This window comes from Prunus avium, chromosome 1 (genome assembly GCF_965620075.1).
Source record: "Prunus avium chromosome 1, drPruAviu1.hap1.1, whole genome shotgun sequence".
NCBI classification, from domain to species: domain Eukaryota; kingdom Viridiplantae; phylum Streptophyta; class Magnoliopsida; order Rosales; family Rosaceae; genus Prunus; species Prunus avium.
The window spans coordinates 25,333,927-25,341,307 of record NC_142284.1 but is presented as its reverse complement, the minus strand read 5'-3'; the positions used below and the strand labels follow the sequence as shown (position 1 = coordinate 25,341,307).

General features: G+C 40.5%; 1 non-coding gene across 1 annotated transcript; it reads right to left on the bottom strand.

Moving 5' to 3' along the window:
• Positions 1–6,692: 6,692 nt before the first annotated feature.
• LOC148297651 (small nucleolar RNA R71) lies at positions 6,693–6,799 on the bottom strand. The gene has a single exon (XR_015833281.1). It is a non-coding gene; the product is annotated as a small nucleolar RNA R71 (small nucleolar RNA).
• Positions 6,800–7,381: the final 582 nt, after the last annotated feature.

The following is a 7,381-nucleotide window of genomic DNA, read 5'->3' as shown; positions in this document are numbered from 1 at the left end:
CGGATCGAGCCCAAAACTTGGGCAACATCATAATATGGTGGGAGGAGTCATTTGGTGAGTTTTGAGTGAAATCCAATCGCTAGAAGTATGGAATACACCAACCTCTCCAATTAGGAACAAACTGCCGTTGAACTTGAATTGTCCAATTTCTCACACCTATTGATTTCGGATGGAGCCCAAAACTTGGGCAACATCATAATATGGTGGGAGGAGTCATTTGGTTCGTTTTGAGTGAAATCCAATCGCTAGAAGTATGGAATACACCAACCACTCCAATTAGGAACGAAATGCCGTTGAACTTGAATTGTCCAATTTGGAACACCTATTGCTTTCGGATCGAGCCCAAAACTTGGGCAACATCATAATATGGTGGGAGGAGTCATTTGGTGAGTTTTGAGTGAAATCCAATCGCTAGAAGTATGGAATACACCAACCACTCCAATTAGGAACAAACTGCCGTTGAACTTGAATTGTCCAATTTCTCACACCTATTGATTTCGGATCGAGCCCAAAACTCGGGCAACATCATAATATGGTGGGAGGAGTCATTTGGTTCGTTTTGAGTGAAATCCAATCGCTAGAAGTATGGAATACACCAACCACTCCAATTAGGAACGAAATGCCGTTGAACTTGAATTGTCCAATTTGGAACACCTATTGATTTCGGATCGAGCCCAAAACTTGGGCAACATCATAATATGGTGGGAGGAGTCATTTGGTGAGTTTTGAGGGAAATCCAATCGCTAGAAGTATGGAATACACCAACCACTCCAATTAGGAACGAACTGCCGTTCAAATTGAATTGACCAATTACTCACACGTATTGATTTCGGATCGAGCCCAAAACTTGGGCAACATCATAATATGTTGGGAGGAGTCATTTGGTGAGTGAAATCAAAACACTAGAAGTATGGAATACACCAACCACTCCAATTAGGAACGAACTGCCGTTGAACTTGAATTGTCCAATTTGGAACACCTATTAATTTCGGATCGAGCCCAAAACTTGGGCAACAACATAATGTGGTGGGAGGAGTCATTTGGTTCGTTTTGAGTGAAATCCAATCGCTAGAAGTATGGAATACACCAACCACTCCAATTAGGAACGAACTGCCGTTGAACTTGAATTGTCCAATTTGGAACACCTATTGATTTCGGATCGAGCCCAAAACTTGGGCAACATCATAATATGGTGGGAGGAGTCATTTGGTGAGTTTTGAGTGAAATCCAATCGCTAGAAGTATGGAATACACCAACCACTCCAATTAGGAACGAACTGCCGTTCAAATTGAATTGACCAATTTCTCACACGTATTGATTTCGGATCGAGCCCAAAACTTGGGCAACATCATAATATGGTGGGAGGAGTCATTTGGTGAGTTTTGAGTGAAATCCAATCGCTAGAAGTATGGAATACACCAACCACTCCAATTAGGAACGAACTGCCGTTGAACTTGAATTGTCCAATTTGGAACACCTATTGATTTCGGATCGAGCCCAAAACTTGGGCAACATCATAATATGGTGGGAGGAGTCATTTGGTGAGTTTTGAGGGAAATCCAATCGCTAGAAGTATGGAATACACCAACCACTCCAATTAGGAACGAACTGCCGTTCAAATTGAATTGACCAATTACTCACACGTATTGATTTCGGATCGAGCCCAAAACTTGGGCAACATCATAATATGTTGGGAGGAGTCATTTGGTGAGTGAAATCAAAACACTAGAAGTATGGAATACACCAACCACTCCAATTAGGAACGAACTGCCGTTGAACTTGAATTGTCCAATTTGGAACACCTATTAATTTCGGATCGAGCCCAAAACTTGGGCAACAACATAATGTGGTGGGAGGAGTCATTTGGTTCGTTTTGAGTGAAATCCAATCGCTAGAAGTATGGAATACACCAACCACTCCAATTAGGAACGAACTGCCGTTGAACTTGAATTGTCCAATTTGGAACACCTATTGATTTCGGATCGAGCCCAAAACTTGGGCAACATCATAATATGGTGGGAGGAGTCATTTGGTGAGTTTTGAGTGAAATCCAATCGCTAGAAGTATGGAATACACCAACCACTCCAATTAGGAACGAACTGCCGTTCAAATTGAATTGACCAATTTCTCACACGTATTGATTTCGGATCGAGCCCAAAACTTGGGCAACATCATAATATGGTGGGAGGAGTCATTTGGTGAGTTTTGAGTGAAATCCAATCGCTAGAAGTATGGAATACACCAACCACTCCAATTAGGAACGAACTGCCGTTGAACTTGAATTGTCCAATTTGGAACACCTATTGATTTCGGATCGAGCCCAAAACTTGGGCAACATCATAATATGGTGGGAGGAGTCATTTGGTGAGTTTTGAGTGAAATCCAATCCCTAGAAGTATGGAATACACCAACCACTCCAATTAGGAACAAACTGCCGTTGAACTTGAATTGTCCAATTTCTCACACCTATTGATTTCGGATCGAGCCCAAAACTCGGGCAACATCATAATATGGTGGGAGGAGTCATTTGGTTCGTTTTGAATGAAATCCAATCGCTAGAAGTATGGAATACACCAACCACTCCAATTAGGAACGAAATGCCGTTGAACTTGAATTGTCCAATTTGGAACACCTATTGATTTCGGATCGAGCCCAAAACTTGGGCAACATCATAATATGGTGGGAGGAGTCATTTGGTGAGTTTTGAGTGAAATCCAAACGCTAGAAGTATGGAATACACCAACCACTCCAATTAGGAACGAACTGCCGTTGAACTTGAATTGTCCAATTTGAAACACCTATTGATTTCGGATCGAGCCCAAAACTTGGGCAACATCATAATGTGGTGGGAGGAGTCATTTGGTGAGTTTTGAGTGAAATCCAATCGCTTGAACTATGGAATACACCAACCACTCCAATTAGGAACGAACTGCCGTTGAACTTGAATTATCCAATTTGGAACACCTATTGATTTCGGATCGAGCCCAAAACTTGGGCAACATCATAATATGGTGGGAGGAGTCATTTGGTGAGTTTTCAGTGAAATCCAATCGCTAGAAGTATGGAATACACCAACCACTCCAATAAGGAACGAACTGCCATTCAAATTGAATTGACCAATTTCTCACACGTATTGATTTCGGATCGAGCCCAAAACTTGGGCAACATCATAATATGGTGGGACGAGTCATTTGGTGAGTTTTGAGTGAAATCCAATCGCTAGAAGTATGGAATACACCAACCACTCCAATTAGGAACGAACTGCCGTTGAACTTGAATTGTCCAATTTGGAACACCTATTGATTTCGGATCGAGCCCAAAACTTGGGCAACATCATAATATGGTGGGAGGAGTCATTTGGTGAGTTTTGAGTGAAATCCAATCGCTAGAAGTATGGAATACACCAACCTCTCCAATTAGGAACAAACTGCCGTTGAACTTGAATTGTCCAATTTCTCACACCTATTGATTTCGGATGGAGCCCAAAACTTGGGCAACATCATAATATGGTGGGAGGAGTCATTTGGTTCGTTTTGAGTGAAATCCAATCGCTAGAAGTATGGAATACACCAACCACTCCAATTAGGAACGAAATGCCGTTGAACTTGAATTGTCCAATTTGGAACACCTATTGCTTTCGGATCGAGCCCAAAACTTGGGCAACATCATAATATGGTGGGAGGAGTCATTTGGTGAGTTTTGAGTGAAATCCAATCGCTAGAAGTATGGAATACACCAACCTCTCCAATTAGGAACGAACTGCCGTTCAAATTGAATTGACCAATTTCTCGCACGTATTGATTTCGGATCGTGCCCAAAACTTGGGCAACATCATAATATGGTGGGAGGAGTCATTTGGTGAGTTTTGAGTGAAATCCAATCGCTAGAAGTATGGAATACACCAACCACTCCAATTAGGAACGAACTGCCGTTGAACTTGAATTGTCCAATTTGAAACACCTATTGATTTCGGATCGAGCCCAAAACTTGGGCAACATCATAATATGGTGGGAGAAGTCATTTGGTGAGTTTTGAGTGTTATCCAATCGCTAGAAGTATGGAATACACCAACCACTCCAATTAGGAACGAACTGCCGTTCAAATTGAATTGACCAATTTCTCACACCTATTGATTTCGGATCGATCCCAAAACTTGGGCAACATCATAATATGGTGGGAGGAGTCATTTGGTGAGTTTTGAGTGAAATCCAATCGCTAGAAGTATGGAATACACCATACACTCCAATTAGGAACGAACTGCCGTTCAAATTGAATTGACCAATTTCTCACACGTATTGATTTCGGATCGAGCCCAAAACTTGGGCAACATCATAATGATAAGTTCATAATTTCACACATTTGCATGCCTTCGTTACTTAGTAATTTTGTTTAGTTTCTCTTTATTTCAAGTCACTTACCTATGTTTGTGTGTTCTATAGGTTGAAGGCAGCATGAGATTGCTTTTGAAGCAAAATGGTGCAAAACGTGCAAAAACTGGATATTGAGTTAGAAGTTCATTTCGGACTTATCTTCTTCATCCGAGCTTGGATTGGATCAGAGACATTCTGAACTTCAAAATGGATATCTTAAAGTCATATTTGGATTCAGCCAAACCCAATCCGTGAGCCCATCAAAATACACATCATGCTGACATGAGGATGAGCTGATGGATGCTTGGTCATGGTGAGCTAGGCATGAGCTATTGGTTTCTGGATGGATGCTTGATCATGCTGACATGAAGATGACCTATGGCTGCTGGTGGGATTTATTAGTGCAGCAACCAATTCTGATTATCTAAATACAAGTGTTGTATGCATTAGTCATATTCAATTCAGAATTCCCCTTTCCTTCTCCCTATAAATACCACTTCCATTCCACATCCCAGACAGAATTCACTTCATCCATTACTTCCATACACACATTCAGATTCACCACAAAGAGAGAGAGAGAGCTAGCTGCAAAGGAGGGAGAGCTGGGAGCTGTCCTGGAAACTACCTTGCTGCCACCAGCTAGTTCTTCTATTCTCTTTATTCTACCTATGTATTTCTTATCTTCTGTATTCATAATTATGTTTAACTAATCCATTTTGTTAGGGCTTAGGATGAAGCCCTAGTCATGAATATTCAATGTTATGGATGATTTCATAGTTAATTGATTTCCTTGCTTTCATTATCAAGTTGTTAATCTCCAGCTTATTATGTGCTTGATGTATGTTTTCTTGGAGTAGCTAACTAGGATTTTATGCATCTAGCACAGGTTGGGAAGGGGTTTAGATTCACCAATTCTACTCTCCTTTCACAAGCAACACATGAATGGCCTAAGAATCATTCAAGGGGTTAATAACCATAGGTTGACTAGGACAGATACCATGTTCTAGGACTTGTGTGATTATCATATTCTCAAGGAACTTAATGACTCTTATATGCTTTATTCTAAGTAGATACCATGCTTAGGTTGCATATTAGAGATCACGTGTTGTGTAGATACCATGCACAATTACATGCCTTAGGAGAATCATGCATCCTGCACCTAGATACCATAGGCTTGTATGCGATAATCTATTGTTAATGAAGCTTGAGTCAATTTCTATGCATTCATAACTTGGATAGGAAGACTAGTGGTAGATTCCAAGGCTCTAACACTTCTCAATCATTGTTTCACAACTTGTTCATTGCTGCCATTGTTTACTTCCAGCACTTCCATTTCATTCTCTTGTTTTCATTTAAACAACAAAAACCCCCCATTCGAGTGCGTGTGTGGTGTTAGGATTCTGTCCTAGACCTTGCCAATTGTTAGTTAGTTTGTTTCTTTGTTTTCAGTTTTTCCATCATTCTAAGTAGTTTAACTTGCAACCAAGTTACCATTCTCCGTGGGATCGAACTCGTATTTCATAAGCTATACTATAAATGGTTCGTGCACTTGCGAGAATTGAAGTTTCTATTTTTAATAACTCATTTTAGTTGTTAGGAATAGGCTCAACAAGTTTTTGGCGCCGTTGCCGGGGAACCGGTAACGATGGTGCTATAGTTAGATTACTTTGAGTGTTTTTGTTTTTGTTTTCGTTGGTTTTTATTTCTGTATTCTGTTTTTCTTTTTAGTTGTTATCTCCATTTGAAGGCACTAATTGGTTTCTTGTGTGTGCATATATGTCCGAATCTGATTCTGAGCCAATTTCACCAGGAACTTTTGCTGTACGTGTTGGTTTGAGGAGGAATTATAGTTCTTTAAGTGCTGAATCTGAGAGCTACGAATCTGAAGGTTCAAGCAAGATGGCAGAGATTCCAAACAACAACAATAATGATGAAGGAGGTGGTGCGCTTGTTGTCCAACCTAGGAAACCCCTGCGTGAATTTTCCATCCCCAAAGTCACTGATCAACCTTCGTGCATCGTCTATCCTCAACTCACAATTGACAGGTTTGAGCTTAGAAGTGGTATGATTCATCTTCTTCCAACTTATTATGGTAATACCACTGAGGATCCTTACATGCATGTTAAGCAATTCTTTGAAATATGTGCTACAATCAAAATTCAAGGACTTGATGATGAGCAGATTAAGATGAGGCTATTCCCATTCAGTTTAAAAGATAAGGCTAAGTCATGGTTATACTCTTTGCCTAATGCTTCAATTCGTACTTGGGATGAGCTTTCTAATAAGTTTTTGCAGAAATTCTTTCCAGCTCAAAAGACTAACAAGATTAGAAAGGAAATTCTTGGTTTCACACAAAGAGAAGGAGAAGCTTTTCATGAATGCTGGGAGAGGTACAAGGAGATGATGAGTTCTTGCCCACACCACAATATAGAGAGTTGGATGCAAATGCAATCTTTCTATGAAGGTTTGCTTGATTCCGAAAGGATGATGGTAGATGCAACAAGTGGAGAAGGACTGATGAACAAAACAGCAGATGAGGCTTTTACTCTCTTTGAATCTTTGAGTACCAACTCTCAACAATGGAGCTACAATAAAGGAAGAGGAGCTCCTATGAAAGCTGTGGTCTCTGAGGTAAGTACTAATAATGAGATTAATGCAAAACTTGATGTTATGTGTTCTTTGCTTCAACAGGCAGTGACTGGCCCTCTAGGAAGCAAAGAGGAAGTTCAAGACCAATCTTTTGCAAAGCACATGCTAGAGCAAGCAAATGCCCTTCAAGGAAGGAATCCTCAGAATGATCCTTACTCAAACACATACAATCCGGGGTGGAGAAATCATCCTAATTTCAGGTGGAGCAATAATTCAAATGTGCAACAATCTCAAGGACCTCCCCCAGGATTTCAAATACAACAAAGGCAATTCCAGCAAGCTCCCCAACAAGTACAAGAGCAAAGGGGTGATCAAATGGGAGAATTGCAAGACATGTTCAAGAAGTTCATGGGGCAACAGAT